The following is a 25648-nucleotide window of genomic DNA, read 5'->3' on the forward strand; positions in this document are numbered from 1 at the left end:
GGTGTAGCAGTTTTAATGGTCAGTAGTGTACTTCGATGTCTTCCTGGAATCCAATGAGATGGAGATCCCAAACGCTCGAGCAGTGATGAATGAGTGTTCTGTATGCTGCTTCCTTCACAGATGAGCTAGGTTTTCCTAGAATCCTACCAATAAAGCGAAGTCAACCAATCGCTTACCATACAACTGATCTTATCTGCTCACTCTCTTTCATGTCGCTTCGCAAAATTATGCCTGGATATTAAAAAGCTCTCTACCAATTCTGTGCTTGAACATTACGGGAGTGTTTTTCCTACTCACCTGCACAATCTTCTATTTTTATACATTTACAGCAAGCTGTCATTCATCACACCAAATACCAATAATCAATACACATGCTACAGCATGCGATTCCAATATATTCCAAACAGCCGCTAATAAAAACGAGATTTTGGGGATCGTACCTCTGGTTCTAGTGTTGTTTTGGATAGCCTTCGGTCGAGGGATCATTTGTATATACAACAGAAGGATCGTCTTACTGTAACAATCCTACAGTACAGGGTCAAAAGTTGAATATTGCAACCTTCCTCCAGCTTAGCCAAATGGAGCATATCTGTTGGTTCTTTTTGCCTTAGATGTGCTTTACGTTGAACTTTAAGGGCTTATGACGCTACCACATAGTCCATGGGCGGTTCCTGAGCAAATCCGAAAAAAGCGTTTCTGACCAGTTTTCGCCGTCAGCAGCGAATACCTAAATAATTAACAGCAGCAAAATACTCAAATTTTAACGGTAAAATCTCTAGGCATTCATCTATAAGTTCTATCTTCCCGTTTTCAAACCCCACGCCCGCCAAAACCGAGCCGCGGATTGTAAGACGGCTGCGCACAGTAAATGGCTGTAGTTTACACAATACGTTTCTAAGATCCCAATCTCGAACGATCTTGAAAATTTTCTTCATATCTTTAACCGTTTCCGATGTGTAGAGGTTTACAGTACTCTACTTGTACAAGTAAAACGAGGCGTGAGGTGAAAACGTAGTTTATAAAGTGACGTAGAACGGAAAAATATGCTGTAAAGTGTCTCCGTTATCATGAAAAGGATTCTGGGAGTCCCATGCTGTGGTACTGATGCAGACGCAAAGTTTTTGTGCATGTAAATTAACGTCTGACACTTAAAATTAGTTTTGCATTATTTAAATTTTACGTAAGTTAACTATCAAAATATTAGTGAAGACAGCGGCAGTGGGAAAGAGACAGAAAAGTAATAAATACTGGAAGATAATAGACAGTTGTTAAGAGAAGGATAAAGTGGAAGTGGGTGAGAGCCAATGATAAAGAAAGACAGACACAATGACAATAACAACGAAGAAGAGAGAGATAATGACAGTGAGTGAACGCAGTAACAGTAGCACAAAAGGATGGAGACTGTAACTCTGAGACAGGAGACAATCACAATTAGAAAAACAAAGAGATAATGACAATGTGTTGGGCTGAATGAATGAGTGAGAGTGGGCAAATGCAAGTGGATGGGTACTAGCGACTTGCAGCGATGGACTAATGGGTGTGAACGATTTACAGTGGGAGTGAGAGGTGAAATGCATGTTACTAAGAGCGTGAATACGTTTGCATTGCAAAACTTTTCGAAAATTTGTTGAAGGTGTTCAGGAACGTAGAATGTGGCAGCTGGTACTCCACTTTTCGGTGAGAGACTTTTAAACAGGAGTAAGTTCGGCTTTTTGTGTTCTGACAGGAGCATTTTTCCCCTGTGTCCAAATCACCCTGTATCGCTCTGAGCGCTATGGGACTTAACAGCTGAGGTCATCAGTCCCCTAGAACTTAGAATTACTTAAATGTAACTAACCTAAGGACATCACACACATCCATGCCCGAGGCAGGATTCGAACCTGCGACCGTAGCGGTCGCGCGGTTCCGGGCTGAAGTGCCTAGAACCGCTCGCCCACACCGGCCGGCTCACCCTGTATCCTCCCAAAATCATTCAAAATCACTCAAAGACGACACTTCCCCGAACTCTACAGTCTCATCAACAAACAGTCGTAGAGTGCTGCCCATCACACCACTAGGCAAAGCTGTACACGAGATGAGGAAGACACGGGACCTCACTGCATTTGATCGCAAAAAAATCAACCAATTCAGACATTATTGGGCGCTATATCTATGAAGTTGTGCAGGAGCAATATTGAGCTGCTTAGTAAAAAAAAAATCCAAATTATTTTATGACACCACGTAAGTGCCCTTATTGTCCGTAGCGTTAATAATCTATCGTGCCTAATTATCAAACTAAACTAGACAGTAGTTAACGAAAAAAAATTATTTTTAGGTTAAAACTAAGTGTTACACCGTTGCTCGAAACAAGATTCCTGCCTCTAACAGGTAATGCTCTTAATAAGTCTCTTTTTATTTTTTTAAAGTGTCATTCCTACCCTTAGAGTCTTGAAATTTCTCAAAAATTAGATAGACTTCTCGGTTCGGCTTTCTTGCCACTAATTCTCAAAACTTATATTAAAAATGAAGAAATTCCTCCAGCTGTATTTAAGGTGTCGATTTATTTTGGCAACTAGTTTCAACGTTGCAACAACGTCATCTTCAGGCCCATACACTTGTTGACGTCAACTGCGTGCGGCTGATACTAGAAGTCAGTGGTGAGATACGGACGTGCTCCATGTGGAAGGTGGTTACTAACTACTCCGTATCTCACCACTGACTTCTAGTATCAGCCGCACGCAGTTGACGTCAACAAGTGTATGGGCCTGAAGATGACGTTGTTACAACGTTGAAACTAGTTGCCAAAATGAAATCGACACCTTAAATACAGATGGAGGAATTTCTTCATTTTTAATATAAATTTATACCAGCAGACGTCCCACTGTCCTCCATTTCAACTATGGATGTACGAAGAATTTTCAAAACATCGTAGATTCCGATGCAGAGTGTATTATCCTCGATCTGAAACATGAAAATTAAACAGATCTATATCAGTTTACCTGTAACACAAACAACAGCCACAAGCTAACTCAATATTAGTTTTATTGTTTCCCGTTTCCGGTAACAGTACGCTAGGCTGCGGCTAAGCAACATCTCCGCGCTCTTCTTCCAGAGAGACCTGTCCCGGATACAATGTAAAGCTGAGGAAACGGGTCATGAGTCACGCCTGTCGGTAAGCATTTCCCGTGGGTATCGAGGCTCCTGGTTCAACTTCCGGTTCAGCACACAGTTTTAATGTGCCAGATGTTTCCAAATGGCGCATATTTCAGAGTGAAATATTTTGTCTGTAGTTAATTGATATCTTTAAATACTATGAACAGATGCGACAAAAATATCAGTGGTAAAGAGTATGTTAACTTTACCTTCATAAACGTGAAGTTCTGCCAGCAATTTCGTATAGACAGTACAGCAAAGTGGTTTAGTCACGATATCGTTAGAATTTTCTATACAGTGTTATGAAGGAAGAACAGTTAATTTAAGAATTCTACCACAACCTCAGCAATATCGTTTGTAAGCAAATTTGCTTCACGACAGCAAAGGTTACACAGGTTAATTGTCACTGTTTAGCGCGACTAACGCTGCAGTATCCTAAACAGCAGGTGCTGACACCACCACGCGCAACGAATACATAGTGCATGTTGTAGCAAGCTCAGCTTCTACAGTTCAGAATACGCTGGACTTTGCAACCCCAGACCTCAGTAGCCAGGCTAGCAGGGCATCAAACAGCGCTCCGGCCAGGCCACCGGGCAGCATACAAGGAGACAACAGAGGTCGTTACAAACCGCACCTCTTCATACATCCACAATGTCACATGCCAAAAAATTGGCCTGCAACTATCCATCAACAAGGCGGCTGTTTAGGCCAGCGCGTGAGCTCTGGACAGCAATTCCATCACAGCCACCAACCGGAAGATTTCCACCTACACTGTACCACTGACTCGGGCGCCTCCTTGAACAGCACGCCACCTCCACGACAATGGACTAGCTGTTGCTTGGAATCATTGGACGTATTGTTCTACTGGTCAACAAGACAGTGTCAGCCTTAAAGTTTTCTGTCCTTGGACTTATACATTTTCGTCACTGTTGGAATCTTGATACCTCAGCAAGTTACGTATCTTTATAAGATTTCGTCAAGTGTTCGTTCTTTCTATAAACTGAAATTGGTTGCGGACTTTTTCACCAAAGGCGAGTACAAGAAAGTATTTTTTTCTGTTCAAGTTAAAATTATGAAAACTGCTTTATATGGTTACGTAAAGTGATTGACTAATTCAAGCGTGGTAGAATTTAATTATTTATTTTGTGAACTTGGAACTCTAAACTAATTCCGTTGGAGAAAAGCTTTCATTTATTTGATTTGTTAGAGACTTTTGATCTATCCAGACTCACAGGAATTTGAGAAGTGCTGGGACTGTGTATATCAATAAATTTGTGTGATTGTGACTACTTGCTTTCTTTTGTGGGTGTCTCCCTAGAATGGGACACATCAGATAATAACGGCTACAATCAATTTCCTTAAGAACATCCACAACTGAACTCAAAACGTAATGCTTTCGAATGGTTTACTGTTTTACGGTTAAACAAGCAAATTAATTAAGGATCAAATCAAACCATACCAGTTCCGGCCCAAATGATAATTGTACACATCTGAATCAGCTATGCTACAATTGAAGTCTCCCATAAAGGCCAGTATTATTCAAAGTCACGAAAATAAAGGTAGTAATTCTTGTATTACGCCGGCCGAAGTGGCCGCGCGGTTCTGGCGCTGCAGTCTGGAACCGCGAGACCGCTACGGTCGCAGGTTCGAATCCTGCCTCGGGTATGGATGTGTGTGATGTCCTTAGGTTAGTTAGGTTTAACTAGTTCTAAGTTCTAGGAGACTAATGACCTCAGCAGTTGAGTCCCATAGTGCTCAGAGCCATTTGAACCATTTTTTCTTGTATTACAAATAATTAATACCCATTTACACTGCTCTGTAAAACTTAAGGATAAGCTAGATAAAGTAACGTAACATATCAACTAATCGGTGGAAATAAATGAAAGTGATGATCATGTTGCCAATGGTCTCCCAGTCGTGCACGGTTCAGTATCTGACAGTGATTCATACTCCCCACCCAGCCCGATTATAGACAAGGAGATCACGTCAGAGATACTAGGGCTACGTACTCCGGCCGCAGCTTACTCATGTGCGAAGCGTTGCCGCCACCACCTGTACTTCACGTCGGGCCCTACACCGACGTGAGACTGTCTGTAAACACTGCGCCACGGCTCTTGCTAGCCAGTGGCTTACGCGTCTTTGAAGCTTTTATTTACACGTCAATGAACAGTAGAGTTGTGATCTTGCCTATACTACGATTGTGATATGCAGTTGCTCCCTGGACTATTGTCTACGCTCTGGAACTGTTTTTCGTTAGCCGTTCACTTAACAATCTCCGCTGTCATCGACCGCCGGAAATGTCGATTGTTACGCCCGTCTCTGCGTTACCACCAGTGATCGTAAACTGCGTTCTGCCTACAGGGAATAAGGTAGAAAAGTAGGGACTGTTACTTTTGAGCCATAGCAGTGAATGCGACTTGTTGGTCTGAGTCGGCAATAAGATCGTTGCAAGAATTTCTAGAGGTCGAGTAGAAAAATTAACTTGACCGGTCGGGGTGGCGGCGCGAACGAGGAGACGCGTGCGGACGGCGGTCGAGAGGGGGAGTTGAGAGGAGTTGAGAGGAGTGCCGTGGGCCCTCAAGGGGTGTGGGGGGCGGGCCAGGAGTCAGTTGGCTGCTGCCGCCTTGGTCGGCTACGGTTGTCCTTCGCTGAAGGGGTCGGTGGAGCCGTGAAGTGGTGGTCTCGCGTCTATTGATTCCACTGTGTACGCCGCCCGATGGGACCGATTCCGGCGACTGAGCCTTGCTGCGCACCGGACAAACCTGAGTGCAACGACAGATTGTGATGTGACGAAGTGGATCTGATGAATCGAGCTTAATGTCTGGAACTGCGTTTCCTGGTTGAAGGTCTCACAACTGTAGTAGGCTCCAGCATACGTTTGGTTCAAATGGCTCTGAGCACTATGGGACTCAACATCTTAGGTCATAGGTCCCCTAGAACTTAGAAGTACTTAAACATAACTAACCTAAGGACATCACACACACCCATGCCTGAGGCAGGATTCGAACCTGCGACCGTAGCAGTCCCGCGGTTCCGGACTGCAGCGCCAGAACCGCACGGCCACCGCGGCCGGCGCATACGTTTACATTTGACTTTGTGGTATAGCTTGGTCAGCTGAATTACATGATCTACTATGTTAGCATTCACAACTGTAAACGCTCCCTTGCCGTAATTACATATATTGAGCCTTATTAGTACAGGTACGTAACAGTCGTGTGAAAGTTATTATGTTTAAAGGTTTGTTAAAGTGCCTCGCTTAATTTACTGTGTGTAAGAGCGTGCCTAGCAGTATTTTCTTACATTTCGTGCGAGTGCACGAAATTCATGTAATCAAGTTTTAATCTCCGTAAATTATGACTAGCCAGTTACTGAATATGGGTTTTACGATTTAACACTTGTGAGTCTTGAGAAATGATTGATTGTTCCTGAAATGAAATGACTAACGGTGTTATTTGTGTTGGCATTCTTGATATTACAGTATAAATGTAATCAGTCATTTTCTTAACTTCAGTATTTGTTAACCTCAAGTTTTGGAAAAAATTCAGGTAGTTGCTAGTATTTCTAGATGTTGATTTCCTTAATAATGGCTAAATATGTAAACCAGACATCTTACTTAAAATACAATTCCTTAATGACATTTATGATAGCGTTTTTGAGAAAATCTGAGGTTGTTCAAGCTGAGTGAGATCTGAAAAGAATTTCCTTAAGATTTCATTATCATAAATACATGTCATATTAAATTACGCTTGCCAGTTGTTAAATAAATTTTCTGTTAAAAGTTTTTAACTGTGAATGGTGTTGCCCTTGGTTCCCCTTCCACACCACAGCCCCTCTGCTGGTCTTTATGTTTCCCCTGGTAAAACCCTTTTCAACTCCTTCACAACGCAAATATCCCTGTGAGGCAGCAGCGCTTGCAACAGCAGCAACAACTGCAACAACAGCAATAGCTGTAAAAACTATGGGAACTTCAGCAGCAGTTACAGCAGCATCAACAACAGCAACAGCGGGAACAGCAGTGGAAATTTCACCAGCAACAACAGAAATTGCTGTTACAACTACTGCAAAACCAACAACAGTCTGCACTTACAGTTTCCTCGCTTCCCTCTGCTCCATTCGCTTGTATGGTAAATCAAGTAACTGACCCAGACCGCCATAGTCTTCTAGTAATAAACTGTACGAAGTGGTACAAAAACGACTGCTACGGCCGCAGGTTCGAATCCTGCCTCGGGCATGGATGTGTGCGATGTTTAGCTTAGTTAGGTTTAAGTAGTTTTAAGTCTAGGGGACTGATGACCACGAATGTTAAGTCCCATAGTGCTCAGAGCCCTTTGACCCATTTTTTGGTACAAAAACTACGACTACTCTCGAACCTTAGTAGCCTGAGCTATTCTAAGGTTTGTGGTTTTCTGACTTACTATTACGGTCACCAAACCGACCTATTGGCAAATAAGCTCAAATTTAACAAGATTTAAGCAAATGCTGCTGACTTGAAAAGCTTAGCACGCAAGTATGATTTTCCCTATAAACAGTGTAGCATGTTGTATTCCGAGTCATTAATCGTTCATGTTGTTATACCTCTTACTCCTGATAGAGAAGTTAGTGCGAAGGCTTTAGAATCGTCTGATCCAACCCTGTGCGATGTGCTAAGACGTGCCAAATTACGTCAGCGCAAGCTATGCTGCACGATTCTTTTGGTGTTGACGTTGTTAGTAGCATTAATAGCCGTTGTGCTCTGCAACCAACTGACGACTTCCAATCAAGGTCGTCATCCTCTTCACCAAGCGCTCGTTGGTCCGGAAGTCCGGCGACGCGACATTCTGTAGTTAGTGTAGTAGTTCGCAACCTGTAACTGCGCAAAATCTGGAACGCTTTGATCGCCGTCGCTGTCTCCAAAAGCTAGCGAAGGTTCACACAGTGATTCTTCTCCCCCCCCCCCCCCCCCCCCCCGTCGTTGTCGAAGATTCCAAGAAAAGTTCGTGCCATCGAATCATGCCCAGATTGAAGCCCATAGCGGCTTTACAGCCCATTCCGTGAAGGCACCTGTTTCGCATCGAGGCCCACGAGAAAGAGAGGCCACGGCACATTTAAATGCATTGAGCTCTCGGTAACAAACGAAAAAATTAAAATTTTTAGCGGTCATCATTTCGTTCACGTATTGACTTCCTTTGGAACGTACATGGAGTCTAGCGTACGTGAAGCATGGCGGACAATGCGCGCGCCTCAGGTTGGTTGAGGGGCTCCGTTTTGCATGCCACGTATCAGGACACCTAGCGATTTTCTTTACTACAATTACGGGCATAGCGCATTGGCTAGACGACACTAGGGATACAACTCTCTTGCTTTGTAACCTATCTACTTCTGCTTTAACTTGCATGTGTATGTGCATGGCAAAACGTAGGCACTGCCAGTTGCTTTAATGGTAGGTGGACCTGGAACCCTATTGCACAACCTAATGTAGGTTTCAACATTTGCTTAAACTGAGCACATAGCGTAGCAAGTTCTGTGAATGGTATCGCAGTGGAGACTAGATCCACCTGGACCTGAATTTGAAAAGCGAAAAGCATTAAGCCATGATTTTTAGTCGTCGTCCAAGAGTTGACTACTAGCAGTGTTAGTTGCCGACTTACGTTGGACTCCAGCCTGACGTCGCAACCGGATCAGCCTTCAATGCTCTACACACTATCTTGCCGCTGCAGATAGGATGCAGATGCTCATGCTGCAAATGGACTTTAAAGAAGAGATGGAAGATCTCCAGTAAGATACAGGGGCGGTTGTGTCTCTGATTAATAAGGACACATACTAGCGCAATGGCTCCCTGCAGACGAGATCCCCGAAGTGCAGAGTGATCGCGTATAACGATCACTCAACTCCACTGTGGGGTCAGATCGTAGTATAGCAACATAACTCGGCAGCTAACCCTGCTAGTAGTCATCTCTTCGGTGACAACTATAATTTTCAACTTAGACACTTTTAGCTGTTTGCTTCTCTAATTCAGGATCAGTTTCAACTGCGATACCAAATTGTGCGCAAATTTAGCAACTATTTAAACTTATTTTAGGTTGTACAACAGTTTCGGGCCCACATATCCTTGAAAGGACTGCGCAATGATTAAGTTTTGTAGAGTTTCTCTATGGTTTCCACCATATGCAAATTAAAGCAGAACCAGATAGGCTGCTAAGTATGACATTTTTATCCCCAATGTCGTCCCGCCAGTGGATTATACCCTTAGTCTAATGCTCAAACAGATGTCTATCTCTGTCCAATTCCTATGCTAGAGGAATTGCTGGCAAAATTGGGTGGGGCTAAATTTTTAAAGATACAGATGACTTACTAACTGCTGGGGCCATGCTGGAAGATCACCTGCGCAACCTACAGATGTTTCAGGGGCTCCAGGCCCATCATCTGCACTGTCGCCACATCAAAAATAATTTATTTGATCAAAGAGCGAAGAACCTTGGACATACGTTACGTAAAGAAGGGCTCATGCCCGTGCAGGGTCAAGCGGAAGTAATCACTAACTTACAAGCTCCTAAGAAACTCAGAAAACTACAGTGGTGCCTCGGCAAAGAAAATTATTGTTCGAAGTTTATCTCAATTCGGTCAGGATTTCCCACCCGCTTAATCAATGCAAAAAGAAGATGTTACATTTATGTGCTCACTGACGTACCAGAAGGTATTCTTGCAACTTAAAAAGTGCATAAGATCGACTCCTTGTTTAACAACATTCCATTCTCGCAAACATTTAAAGATTGCCACTGTTGAATCAGTTTTTGGCGTTGTTGCCACGCTGTCCCACAAATACGCCGAGGGCACGGAACAGCCTACTGCCTTTGCATCGGAAACATTCAACGTGACACAGGGGGAGTATTTGCAAATTGAGAAAGAGGCTCTGGCTTCATATATGGCGTCAGTCACTAAGCTCCACCTGAACACTGATCACCAGCTGTTGATTTCACTGTTCGGACCTTATTCGAAACTCTCCGATATGATGGGCAGCAGCCATATCAAAGCGCATAGTTCCTCTGTGCTTACGAGTATACCTACGAGATCTATTATTGGCCCACCACGTAGTACGCAAATGCTGACACACTTTCTCGTTTGCCGTGCGGCAGAGTTTGACAGGCATGAGGCAGATATCAGCGACACACTCTTCATAAATTTCCCGTTACGGCGCGCGAAATAGCAGCAGAAACGGACCGCTATCCACTACTCTGCAGGGTGTTGTTTGCTGTCCGTCGGGGTTGACTGGAGCACCTTTCTATGGCACTGACACAAAATGGCGCACCTATTTTTCGTTGCGGTGCAGACTTAACGTCACTAAAGGTGTCATATTACTACCTACGAACGACGTCACTGTCATGTGGTAGTTTCTCCCACCCTCCGCCCCACATAAAGAATCTCCTTCACACGTCTACACCACGTCTCCACCACATTGGGGAATGTGCAGAATGAAGGCAATAGCGCGGCATCATTTGTGTTGGCCTTGTGTTAACCCTGTCATACACACTCCGTCCGAGAGTGCCAGGCCAGTGCCCACAATCAGTCAGCACAGAACAGCGTTCCCTTCCTTGGCCGCGCCCTGACCGCACTTGGCAAAGAGTGCATGTTTATTTCACCAGACCATTACAAGCGTATGCTAATTGCTATATCCTCTCTAGCTTTCCTTATGTAGCACAAATGGCTACCACTACCTCAGCAGCTACTGCTCGTGGCTTGTTCATCACATCTGCAATAGAGCGAACACCTTCCTCCCTGGTTTCCGACAACACTCTCAATTCACGGCATCTGCACTTCAGAATTTTTGTAAACGCACTAGCATTGAGCATCTGACAATCACCCATTTACAACTCGCGACCATTTCGAAAGCCGAGCGGATGGCAAGATGCGCATGATAATGACGACGGCCAAATCCGAGGAAGCACTTACCACCTTCCTTGCCACCTACCTGTGGCCGAATGTTTATACGGGCATAGAACCCGCACCCTTTCCAACCTGCTGCGCCCTACTCAGCAGACCCACCACCCACGCAAGTACCCATATTACCACGTGGGCTCAGACGCGAGGAGTTGTACCTTCGGCCGGCACCTCGGGTGGACCCAAGGCGTCATCGTGAGCAGTGAGTGATGGCAACTGAGGTTACAGCTCGTCTTGAGCGGCTGTTTTGGCATCGGAATCAGCTTAGTCTGCAATATGACGTTCGTCCCCATCCCTCCCTCCTTAAACGCTGATTGGGGGTGATCTGCACAGTCACACCAGCTACAAGCCTGCCAAACTGCTTGCCTGCTGCTGCCATAATCTCCTCCCTCATGTACCATGTTGTCAGGGGATCTACAGTGATTAGCGATGGCTGCCAATAAAGGCGGGACCACTTGCTCCCGGTAAGCCATTGCCTGCTCCAACTACGGCCATTGGCAGCCCCGTCATCACCCCCTCAACAGAGGTTGAGTTTATTCAGACAGGTGCCCACGAGGCCAAACTACTTGTTCCATCTCCACCACAGCTGGCATCCATTTGCCTGCAGGCTGGTCTAAGTTGCAACCCTGGAAACTATCGATTGCCAGTCTCCCACAGACAATGCCGACTTCATGCCCAACCGATGACGTAAAGGAATTACCACAGGAGCCTTTGGCAGGGATGACTTTCCTCAATGAAGTTTGCACAATCTGAGCCATTTTCGACCCCACATGCCGATTAAAAATGTGAGAGCTTACTATTCGACCATGATTCGTATTCGCTACCCAGCCCATGTACGGCTAGGGAGAACTCAAGCTACGTATTCCAGCTTGAGCTTACTGCTGTGTGAAGTGCTACCGTCACTGTCAGCATGTCACGTGGAGCCAGTCACTGATGAGAGTATGCTGGTAAATACTGTGGGGTGGCTCTTGACAGCCGGCGTCACTCTAGTCGTTGAAGCCTTAAGTTAGTTGCCACTGAACAATAGAGTGCTGATCTACCATGTACTACGTTTGTGATGTGGATGTGGGTTTCTTCCTGGACTGTTGTATACGCTTAGACGACTTTGCTACGCTCTGGACTTATTTTTGCTTAGCTGTTCATTTTGTGAACTCCATCGTCATCGAGTGCACCACTGTGTTCCCTGCCGTTGGCGTATTTGTGGGATAGCATGTTCCAGCAGTCTCTATCTTACCGCCAGTACACGTGATCAAAAACTGTGTTCTACCTACGAAGCTTGAGGTAGAAAACACAGAACGTTGGACGTCACATGGCATGAGGACATCATGACTGTAGGGCTGGCCACTCAGCACGTGGCAGTTGAAGGTACAAGAAAAGACAGTTTGTGTCAACTAGCGATCAGTTAGTTTGCACTGCGGTGGTGCTCTTCAACACAAAATCGCCTGGAGACAACGTCTGAATGACTTCAAATCGAGAAGAATCATCGAGAAACTGGGAGAAGGACGAACTGTGACGCGAATAACCCAGAAGTTTGTAATCAACTACAGCACTGTTTCACGTGCTTGGAGAGCATTCAAAACCATAATCACTTCTGCCCGAAGGAGAGGACGTGGTTGACCACGGTCAACTACAGCACCAGTTGACCGCTACATTGTGTAAGAGGCAAGAAGGGACCCACGTCCAACATTGGGTGCAATTGCAGCCACATTTAACAGGACTGCAAGGCCACGCAGTCTTGCCCTCCACAGTAGCAGGAAGACTGCCTGCAGGTGGTCTCTTTGTTCCAGTTACCACCCTCACATCGGTGGCATCGTTTGCTATGGTGCCAATAGCAGTAAGCCTGGATCAACGAGGAGTGGGGTTATGTGCTCGTTTCAGATGAGAGCGATTCTGTCTGAATAGCGATTTTGGACGTCCTCATATGGTGAGAGGTGCGATCACGTAATTCACTCAGGAATATGGTCCAACATGATCGTTTTGGTGACTAGCATTATGATGTGGTGAGGGGGGGGGGGGCATAATGTTGGATGGGCGTACCGACCTCCAAATCATTGTACACGGCACACTCACCAGTCGACATTATTGTTACACTGTACTCCTCCCCCATACGTGAGCGCATCGAACAGCTTAGATAGAGCAGTTCTTGGAAAGAGAGGATAATCGGCGAAGAGAATGGCTTGCCCGTTGCGCCGACTTAAATTTTATGGAGCACGTGTGGGTTGCCATTGGGGACGTATTACAGGATGTCCATATGCACCAACGACCATCGAACAGTTATCAAGTACGCTAGTGGGGGAATGGAACAATCTATTACAAGGAATCTTAGCAACCTCGTCCGCAGTGATCACGCACCCTATTAACAACTATGTCCAGAGACCGTCATATATCGCGGTGCCTTCAGTGTAATTGTTGTCTTTGAATAAAAGAATCATTTTTGTCCGTCTCATTGAGTACTTCCTTAGTTACCTTCTGCACTGCACTGCAGCTGTTCTTTCTATGTATGGTCAAAGTCTCATCGAGCTATGTTACTTAGCAGTGACATATCATGCGAAAGTTACTTTCGTCCTTAAGTTTTGCACAACAGTGTACTCGTATTTTGAAAGGGCTATGGGCTGAATACATCTACTGAGTTTTCGAAACCGATCAACTCAGGTTTAGTTTTACTTCAAGTTTCCTCTTCAGTCGTCCCATCAAAACGTAATCTGGTAATAAATATGAACGTTCCTCTTCGCACTTCAGGAATTACGGAGCCCTTAATACAAGCGACTGTTTCTTTTTGTATTTGCAGGACATTTTTCTTAAACGTAGCAACGAATGGAAACCTATGCTTGTCTGTAGGGAAAAAACGTCGCTAAGGAAGTTACCCTCCGCAGCCCGCTCGGATAGCCGCGCGGTTTAACGGACTGCTTTCCAGGCGGGAAGGCGTGCCGGTCCCTGGCACGAATCCGTCCGGCGGATTAGTGTCGAGGTCAGGTGTGCCGGCCAGTCTGTGGGTGGTTTTTAAGGCGATTTTCCATCTGCTCTGGCGAATGTGGGCTGGTTCTCCATATTCCGCCAGTTACACTGTGTCGGCGATTGCTGCGCAAACACTTTCTCCACGTAAGCGTACACCATAATCACTCTACCAGGGAAACATTGAGGTTACACTCGTTTGGTGTGAGACGTTCCCGGAGGGGGTCCACCAAGGGCCGTAACGCACTATAATCCTGGGTTCAGTGTGGGGCGGCGGTGGGGTGAGTGGACTGCTGTAGCCTGTTGTGGGGTTGTGAACCACTGAGGGCTACGGCGGGGACGAAGCCTCTCAGTCGTTTCTAGGTCCTCATTTCAATACAATACAATATCATCCGCAACGGTACGATCTGTTATTTTTATGGGAAAATTATTTGCTCAATAACATTATGTTTTGCGGCACTATTGTAAGGCTTTTCAGGGGCTACAATAAATTTCTAAATTAGTTATGTAACGTCCCCTTGGAAAAATTATGATTTACTGTGCTGGTAAACCCCTTACGTTATTTGATTTTCAAACAGCTGAGCAAAACTGAACGTACTCAGACATTTCTGTCTTTACTTATTCTGATCATCACTAAACTGACACACAGTACTTTTAGCGCAACGCAATCTGACTTTCAATAATCCCTACAAAAGAATGGCCCTGACTAACAATAACCTATACCTTTCATGAATCACTTACCTCAGAAAAATCTTCATTATTCGAACTACTGCAATACAGCGAGCGCCAGTACTGCCAGCTAAATAAAGGATTCTAACTACTGAAGGCACTAACTACTGATAGGCATAGTTAGCAAATGAAATATTTTAACGGAGAACAAACAATGTATTTACCTTAATAGTGTTCATATATATATATATATATATATATATATATATATATATATATATATATATATATATATATATATATAATGACTTTTGAACACTATGACATACAGTCTTACAAATTTCGTTTTTCTGACGGACACACGTCCAGATCGTCCGCTCTCAAAACTCTGTCATCTCTCTTCCCACATCCACCACTGCTGGCGGCTCACCTCCAACGCGCAACACTACGCGCTGTTCACATCCAACTGCCCAACACTACAATAGCAAATATTCCAACAATGCAAACCAGCCACAGGCTGCACACAGCACAGTCAGTGATTTTCATACAGAGCGCTACGTGGAGTTACCAACATAAAAACCTAAACAGCTTACTTACACTAATACGAAACAATCTGAAATCTACCAAAGTAAATATTTTATCCCATACTCCATGAAGTTTAAAGGATTTTGCTGTGTGAAACTGTACTGACGACGAAAACCATGGAGTTTACCGTCGATGGTAGCGTTTTAACTAATTGAGTGGCATATCATAACGTTGTTTACTACAGTAAATAGTAGGAAAATCAGAGGAACCTCAAATTGCTGTAAGGCGACCAGTTTACTTTCTAGCAGACTGTTCCTTTGTCATCGAATCTTAAACATCATAGAATAAAACCTAATCTTCTTAATCCAAAGTCAGTTAAAAAGATTTCAATTCAGAAGCCATTTCAATACAACATTACATTGATATTCATTCGCCCTGCTTTTTGTGATCCCCGCCTGTTACAATAATCCCGCGAGAGCCTTTATTCCAATTAAATCAGTGAAGCTTGGGTCTCTTGCACAAATGAAATTCGCTTTCACAGTTAAATGTATTGATTTTTGTAAGACATTTTCGTTTGTAAAATATTTCCATCGAAATAGCGAAACTTCTGCTTCACACTTGAAAGAAAAGCAAGGAAAGGATAGTGAAAAATATGGTCTTTTTCATAACAAGAAATTCTATGATTCACGGCTCTTACAGGTCTGTAAAATTCTTATTTCTCATCTCCGGCTTGACTCAATGAACTGAAACACACGTCACTGTGTTCCGACTCTGAACTCTCCCTTTTCTCCTCGATCACCTAGAAGCGCCTGTGTAGTAGTCTCCCCTGTCGTTCCCCCCTTCGTCTTCGCCTGTGAGAGAATCAACCAATACGAATTCATTAATTTCCTAAAAATCGTCTTCACTATGCCGATTATGTACTTTCCTAGATGTTTCGTTTTATAAACAAAGACAGTAGTCAATATTTTGTAAAAATTTGAAACTGGGACTCATATATATATACTCCTGGAAATGGAAAAAAGAACACATTGACACCGGTGTGTCAGACCCACCATACTTGCTCCGGACACTGCGAGAGGGCTGTACAAGCAATGATCACACGCACGGCACAGCGGACACACCAGGAACCGCGGTGTTCGCCGTCGAATGGCGCTAGCTGCGCAGCATTTGTGCACCGCCGCCGTCAGTGTCAGCCAGTTTGCCGTGGCATACGGAGCTCCATCGCAGTCTTTAACACTGGTAGCATGCCGCGACAGCGTGGACGTGAACCGTATGTGCAGTTGACGGACTTTGAGCGAGGGCGTATAGTGGGCATGCGGGAGGCCGGGTGGACGTACCGCCGAATTGCTCAACATGTGGGGCATGAGGTCTCCACAGTACATCGATGTTGTCGCCAGTGGTCGGCGGAATGTGCACGTGCCCGTCGACCTGGGACCGGACCGCAGCGACGCACGGATGCACGCCAAGACCGTGGGATCCTACCCAGTGCCGTAGGGGACCGCACCGCCACTTCCCAGCAAATTAGGGACACTGTTGCTCCTGGGGTATCGGCGAGGACCATTCGCAACCGTCTCCATGAAGCTGGGCTACGGTCCCGCACACCGTTAGGCCTCTTCCGCTCACGCCCCAACATCGTGCAGCCCGCCTCCAGTGGTGTCGCGACAGGCGTGAATGGAGGGACGAATGGAGACGTGTCGTCTTCAGCGATGAGAGTCGCTTCTGCCTTGGTGCCAATGATGGTCGTATGCGTGTTTGGCGCCGTGCAGGTGAGCGCCACAATCAGGACTGCATACGACCGAGGCACACAGGGCCAACACCCGGCATCATGGTGTGGGGAGCGATCTCCTACACTGGCCGTACAACACTGGTGATCGTCGAGGGGACACTGAATAGTGCACGGTACATCCAAACCGTCATCGAACCCATCGTTCTACCATTCCTAGACCGGCAAGGGAACTTGCTGTTCCAACAGGACAATGCACGTCCGCATGTATCCCGTGCCACCCAACGTGCTCTAGAAGGTATAAGTCAACTACCCTGGCCAGCAAGATCTCCGGATCTGTCCCCCATTGAGCATGTTTGGGACTGGATGAAGCGTCGTCTCACGCGGTCTGTACGTCCAGCACGAAAGCTGGTCCAACTGAGGCGCCAGGTGGAAATGGCATGGCAAGCCGTTCCACAGGACTACATCCAGCATCTCTACGATCGTCTCCATGGGAGAATAGCAGCCTGCATTGCTGCGAAAGGTGGATATACACTGTACTAGTGCCGACATTGTGCATGCTCTGTTGCCTGTGTCTATGTGCCTGTGGTTCTGTCAATGTGATCATGTGATGTATCTGACCCCAGGAATGTGTCAATAAAGTTTCCCCTTCCTGGGACAATGAATTCACGGTGTTCTTATTTCAATTTCCAGGAGTATATATATATATATATATATATATATATATATATATATATATATATATATATATATTGAGTTGTGAATATGTGGCACAGATTTAATGAAACAATTTTAGTCGCGGAGATCTTGCAGATAAACTGAAGTTTTCTATCCTTAATTGAACTGAAATACTAATTTAATATGGTGATGGCCTTATAAAATGAAATCCCAATTACGAGTTACCAGAATACCTAATTTTCTCTGAATAATGTTTCATAGTGTCTGTCGTAGATGCAATGCATCTGCATAAGCGGTAATGCGTCGTTCACAACATCAAAAAATTGTTGAAATATACTTCCAGGCACAAGAAGAGAGACGAGGGGGGAAGGAGAGGGCGGAAGATGTGAGACTGGTGATGTTCCTAAGTTTTATGATAAAATACAATCTTTTGAACGTGTCAAATAATCATATCTAACGGAGTGTGATGCGATTTAGGGGAACAATGCTTAATCTAAATCTGGGTGGCCAGGTGGGGATTTGAACTTTCTCCTTCCAAATGGGAACCCAGTGTCTTAACTACTGCAGCACCTGGCTCGGTGAGTATAATAAATGAAACAATAGAACAAATAAGGAGGCTGAGGAATCAGTGTGTGAAGGACGGTGAAAATTGTATAGTCTGAGGAGGCTGGAAGGAGGAGAATAGAAGAATTTATAGAGAATGTGGGTGAATACGGTAGGTAGAAAGGCTTCCAGAGCTCTGTAGCAGATTTCAAAAATCTGTAGTAAAACCCACTTCCAAAAAATAACAAAAATAAGAACTTCTCCGTAGCATTGCGGTCCTAGTTTAGCCTTAGACAATATAACGCGGCATAAGATGTTCGTACCAGGGCGAACTGTATACAGTACAGAGACAAAAGTCTACAAAAGAAGTGGGAGAAAAAATTGCAAAGTGAAGAAAGATAAGCCGGTGTTAAGAACATCTGAGGTAGGGTTGCAACGTATCGACAATGTTGTTTAGCCTGTACGCGCGTAGGTTGAGGAAGAAATGGAAGAAGCGAAAAAAATTTCAAAAGATAATAAAAGTGTTGGTACTCGTAGTAATGTCCGCCCTCGGTAGCTGAGTTGTTGTTTCAGGTTACAAAGAGGTGTTGAATGTGGCTCCAGAAAACGCGTGTTGAACAGCCATCCTTGCTAAAGAAGGGATAGAGACGACAAACGTGTGCCTTTTAGAGTCGGGGAGGGGAATTAGCTGCAAAATTTTTAACACCACTTTTATAAACCTATGCGCACCTTCAGGCGACAATGCGAGACGAGAGAGGGCAGCCTTTTTTAAAAGTGACACTTTATTTCTACTCCAAGAAAACCCTGCAGAAATTGTCATAGGTGGAGATTTTAATTGCGTTTTAAATAAAAAGGATCAGCGACCAAATTTTAATTTCTCCCAAGAACTGCAGGCGTTGGTCACCAACATGAACTGGTTTGACGCGTGGGAAATAAAATATCCGACACTGGTTCGCTTCACATATATCACTGGTGCTACACAGAGCAGAATCGACAGAATATATGTCACACCCACTTTAGACACTAAAGTCAGTAGCATCGAGGTGATACCAGCTGCCTTTTCTGACCACCTCGGAGTGAGGTGCAGTATCAAATTAACCAGGCAAAAGACATATTGGGGTCGCCCACTATGGAAATTAAACATCAATACCCTCTCTGAAAACGCTCTAGCTTTAAAGATGCGAGAAACTTGGCAGTCTGTTTTAAGGATGCGTACTAAATATAGAACAACTATTGAATGGTGGACTATGGCCGCTAAGAAAAAGATAAGAGCAGCGCTGATATCTTACGCCAAAGAAAGGGCAATGTGGTCAAGACACACAGTGGAGTTTTATTACTCTTGCTTAGGAGATCATTACGACCAACCAATGTCTCAAGACCTCTTTATCAATATTAAAAACGGTGAAGCCAAAATGATAAGTATCAAAAGGTCACATTTGGAGAGATTACAAATCAAATCACACACTAGAACGGCGGTGGAGGCAGAAAACACCTCCATCTACCACTTGATACAACACACAAAAAACAAGAAGAAATTTTATTGCCAGCCTCAGAACGGAAGATAACAGAGTCCTGACAGAACAAAGGGATATCTTAGTTGCACGTGTAATTAAAGAACGAATGGGACCGATTTTAGAAAAAGTCGTTGGATGCCACCAGACGTGTCTCCCTCGACGTACCATTTTTAAGACTGTATGTGAATATCGAGACATTATTTCTACTTTCTCATCATCGTCAGCGAATGGAGGCATTGCCTTCATTGATTTTGCTAAAGCGTTTGACAGAGTCAACTACGGATATCTGTTCAGAACCTTGAAACACATAGGTTTCAATGATGGCAACTTAGCGGTTTTAATGAACATCGTCAGAGGCATACGAACCAAAATCTCGATCACTGGACAATATACTAATGAAGTATTGATATCTAGTGGAGTTCCTCAGGGAAGTCCCTTGTCCATGTTGTTTTATGTGGTTTCTCTGGAACCCCTTTTACGGCTTTTGAACACAACCTTAGAAGGCATAACAATAGCTGGGCTGAAGACGGTTACAAATGCATACGCTGACGATGTGGGGGTTCTAGTAAGGAGCGACGATGACTGTGCCCGGCTAACGGCCAAGTTATTGCTTTATAGCAGGGTAACTGGTGCTAGGATAAATGAAACGAAAAGTTCCTTTTTAAATTTACAGGGTCTTGACAATGTGCAGCTACCGTGGGCAAACAGGGTGGACCGTCACACTGCTTTGGGCATAACGTTTTACAATTGCCCATGAAGAACAACGGCTGCTAATTGGAAACAGCTTTTAGGAAAAATCAGAGGCAGCACTTAAATATCAAGCAAAGAATTAAACTAATAAACTGTGAAGTTCTTTCGAAAGCTGCATATGTCGCTCAGATTTTACCAACACCTCCAGACATAGCGAAATCTATAATGAGCACAATCTGTCGATACGTATGGAAAGGCCATATTTTTAGAGTAGCAGTAGGAACGACTACATCGTAACCCGAAAACGGAGGCCTAGGGCTGACAGACCTTCGGAGGAAAAACACTGCCCTCTTCATTAAAAGAACGCTAAAACTTATAGAGACTCAGCCGAACAGCATAACTGCCGCTCTATTTGACCTTCTCAAACCCGGAAGCATGCAGCCGCCAGTAGATGTTCACAACATAAATTATAACCTAAAGCATATTAAGGATTTTTATGTAGAATTAAGCTACTTGACATGCATTTTAACAGACAAAAATAAGAGGACAAGTAAATATATAGTAGAGAAGTTACAATCACTCGAAAACCAAAATAAAATGGAGCTGAAGTATCCCAACAAAAACTGGGAAAAAAACACTGACTACGGAAGTGCAAGCGTCATGGTACAGAGTTGTCAACAACATTATTAGTACCAATGAAAAACTGTCTTCAATAGGACTACATGCAACTAATGTGTGCCAAAAATGCCACAATTTGGACTCCTTAAAGCATCGCTTCATCTGTAGTGGATACAAGAATATTTGGAATGACATTGTATTGCAAGTCGCTTTTCTCAAACGGACCGATGGAAGAGAAATGACACTAAACGATATACTCTTCCCAGAAGAAATTTCCTATCCACCACAAAAAAACAATGTCATCTTGTGGCCATTCGGAAATTTTGTCAATTATGTTGTTAACAACAAAGGCAATGACAATCTACAAGAATATCGAGAATATATGAAAGACGAATACTTCAAAATATACCAGAACAAAGATCATAAAAAGAAGTTCGGGAATATGATGCAAATTTTGTTTCAGAAACAAGGCATCGGTTAATACCTAAATAATATGAAATCGACCGAACAAGATGGACTGCCAAAGCAGGGGATTTCTGTTGAGGGTGAAGTACGGCGGGGACTTCGTGTGCCCCGGGACCGATACGGTAGCCGTGAAGGCCACAACAGAACCCCGAAAAAGCATGTTTTCCCAAAAAGCAACAGCAGTCATGCCACAGCACAAGAACAGTAAGTAAAAACTATTCTCATGCATAAGACGCGCATTACTGAAGAAGTTTAATTTCCTCTCTTAATTTTTACTTTTGCTTCTCTCTCATTTTTGTTTAAATTCTAATGGAAGAATATTTTGCGTTCTGTCAATGCAGTCAATAGTATTATAGAGAGAGTTATTTCCACCGTAATCAATTCGGGTTACAATTTTCTAACATTGTCTTCATAGGAAAAAAAAAAACACAAAAAAAATTAATTTGGCGGATTACGCCACCTCCGTACCGTATGTTTACAGAATGGATTTTCTGAACTGGACATTCACAGTGCATTACTCGCGGCTGTTTTTAGACAAAGTGAGGAGCTGGAAGGAAGTGAAGAAGAAAGAGGAATTTCGTCTTGCAATACGCCAGCGGTAACTCATCGAAAATGGGACATAACAAAACTGCACTGGGAATCCATTTAGCAGAAACTGGCCACACTATAGGCAATACTGAGAACTGTATACGTGTTCTACAGAGGGCAGAGAAGATCCGTGCTCTCGACTTGTTGGAGACTTACAAGGCCAAAAAGCATGAGCCAAAGCGATTTAAAAAAAAAAAAAAAAGTTGGTGGAGCACTTTCCCGCTAAAGGCAAAGGTCCCGAGTTCGAGTCTCGGTCCGGCACACAGTTTTAATATTCCAGGAAGTTTCATATCAGCGCACACTAAAAAAAAAAAAAAATGTGGTCAGCGCGACAGAATGTCAATCTTAAGGGCCCGGGGTCGATTCCCGGCTGGGTCGGAGATTTTCTCCGCTCAGGGCCTGGGTGTTGTGTTGTCCTAATCATCATCATTTCATCCCCATCGACGCGCAAGTCGCCGAAGTGGCGTCAACTCAAAAAACTTGCACCAGGCGAACGGTCTACCCGACGGTAGGCCCTAGTCACACGACATTTTATTACTCATAGTAATACTAAGGCTTACAGATGATATAGTCCTTTTGCCAGAAAGTAGGAGAAATTAGGAAATTGCCTTAGTGGAGTTAAAATATGATATGGATAAGGGGAAGAAGTTAAGGAGAAAATAATTGGGACAAGTAAAAAAAAAAGGGAACTTATGTAGTATCCAAGTTCATGAGGGCTCAGTGGGTACAGGTTCGGAGAAAGCGACGATAATTTTCATCGAGAATAAAATTTTAAAATTTTCGCCTGTTGCCATAGAAAATTGTCTATTAAACAACCTCTTTCAATTTTTCTGAGATATGCTTTCACTTCTGTCATAAAATTGTCTTTGTTGATAATTTTCAAATATGTTTCTATAGATCTTTGAGTTTTCTGTCCGAGATGTTCGGCGGAAGCTTTCTGTCAAGAGTTTCCGGGTGATGAGGCAATCAGCATATAGCCAGTTGACAGACCATGATTTTCGAATAGCTTTGAAATACATTGTTTCTCAAGGGTGTTTTGTATGGTCAGACGGCTTGGCTGGAATTGGATACTACGGCAGCTGGTTTCCAGTATTGATGAGAAAGTTTCATTTATTGCGATTATTCGAAGTTGTTGCTTATAAGCAAAGTTTTCTATTAGATACTGCGTGTGGTGTTGGTTTCCCACTTCCTGTGCTAAGCTTGCTGTGAAATGGGAAGTGAGCTGATGTCTATCTGCATGGTGTTACCAAAGCTTCGGGTCTCTGTGATGCTAGTAGACTTGAAGCTGGTTACAGAATTGTATTTTTGTTATTTAAACCAAAACACTGAGTTGTCAGTTCAGTCTCTCTCCCTTTCAATTTCGTTTATTCTATGGTTATCTGTAAGCCGTTCATAGAACTGGACTTACGTGATTGTTACTACATCCGACTTAGGTCGCATGTGTCTTTCGAAGTCAAATAACTTGCGTATTTCGATCACTTGATTTAGTACCAATTATATGATGTAATTACATATGCCAGTTCTCATTCCTGTTTTCCTAGGTTAATCAGCGAAGATTCGAGTACACTGTGGCGTGTTCTTAGTCTACGCCACTTCTTGATCACGTGTTCAATCTTTGTCTCAACCAGCTATTGCACATGATACACTGTGCCACGTCTTTAATATCTGAAATAGTTCCCCCTATTTACAGCTAAGCGTTCCCAGTTCTTATGAATGGTGAAGTAATTTTGGGTAGAGAAAAGTCCCAGAGTCGGTCGCTGAGCGTAGAGATGCTCTGGCTGTTCCTATAAAGTGTATTTGTTCATGTTGCACAGACGAAACTACCTGCAGTGTTACTTCTACGTGGCTAGTATTACCTGGCAACTGACGCAGTTAAAATCTTTTGGATGCCAACCTCATTCAGGAGATTCTCAGTCGAATTTCTACCAGTTATTCTCTTTTCATGTCTGGGCATTGTGATTACATTAAAGGGTATAAATACCTAATGCACAATGTTCGACAATAATTTGTTCGCCATCACACTTTGGTGGATTTGGTAGGATCTTAAGACTAATTTTCATGTTTGTTAATGTCCTGTTATTCATACAACATCTGTCTAAACAAGTTCAGTGAATTACGTAAGCTTGAACTGAGAATGAAGTCAATAAAACTGTTCAAACACTAAAAATAAAAAGTCAGTAGGCTTAGATGAAGTACCAATGTGTGTACTAAAACAACGCATAGAGATTATACAAGGCCCCTTAACAAATATAATAAATGAATCCTTAACATCAGGGACATTTCCAGAGCAGTTAAAACAGGCAAGATTTGTACCTTTACTTAAGAAAGGTAATGCAGAAGACATAGAAATTTACCAGCCCATTTTCCTGCTGTCACCGTTCTAAAAAATAATAGAAGCCACTATGAAAGACAGATTAATGAATTACCTGAATAAATACAATCTTTTAAGCGAATCACAGTTTGGTTTCCGAAGTGGCAAAAATACTGAGTGAGGCATAGTAGAATTCACGAAAGTTGTACTTGATACTCTTCATAAAGATGAGTGTGTCACAGGCATATTTTTGGATCTTTCTAAGGCCTTTGATACAGTCGTCCACAAGATTCTACTAAATAAATTAGAAGCATTAGGGATAAGAGGGGTAGCTAATGACTGGTTTCAATCATACCTAGGAGATAGGGTACAAAGAGTATAGAGGTAACACTTACTTCAAATAGATCAAAACATTTTGTAAAACCCTTATCAGAACCAAAATACATTAATATAGGGGTTCCACAAGGTAGCATATTAGGACCAATACTATTCCTGATATACAATGACTTTCCCAGTAGTGTTACTCATGGTGAAAAACTTCTCTTCGCTGATGGCAGCAATACTATAGTCACTGAGAAAACAAAAGATCTCCTCACAGAGAAAGCAAATGAAACTCTCATGGAAGTTTACGACTGCTCAATAAGCAATAAAGTGACATTGAACATAAAGGAAACTGATGCCATGAATTTCAGTTTGAAGAGGGAAAATGACAATGTTAAATTAAATATAGATGGCACCTCTATGGACTGTGTAACAAATGCAAATTTTCAAGGAATGAATATTTATTCTCAGTTGAAGTGGCGTGAACACATAAAGGTACTTGCAAACAGAAAGTCATCAGCATATTATGCCCTTAGAATCCTATCATCAGTGTGTAACATGCAGTGTCTTTTAGTTCCATACTATTCATGTGTACACCCAATTCTTAACCATGGCATTCTGTTTTAGGGAACAAACGCACATTATATGAACACAATTTTCAAACTCCAGAAAAGAGCCATGAGAATAATAACCGAAAGCAGTAGTCGAGCTCATTATAAAGATCTGTTCAAAACACTGTGGATTTTAGCCACACCATGTGAATACATCTACCAGTCAGCTGAACACATCAAAAATAACATTGGTAATTACTTCACAAACAGCTCTGTCCATGGTCATGGAATAAGAGCTAGACTCAACTTACTTTTACCAAGAAAAATAAACATAAAACTCTAAACAGCATTTTCTACCAAGGAATGAAACTGTACAATAAATTGCCAAAAGAGATTAAAGAAATTGCAAAAATACACTTATTTAAAAAGGCAGCTAAAAAGCACCCATTTTGCA

The sequence above is a fragment of the Schistocerca piceifrons genome, chromosome 1 (assembly GCF_021461385.2).
Source record: "Schistocerca piceifrons isolate TAMUIC-IGC-003096 chromosome 1, iqSchPice1.1, whole genome shotgun sequence".
NCBI classification, from domain to species: domain Eukaryota; kingdom Metazoa; phylum Arthropoda; class Insecta; order Orthoptera; family Acrididae; genus Schistocerca; species Schistocerca piceifrons.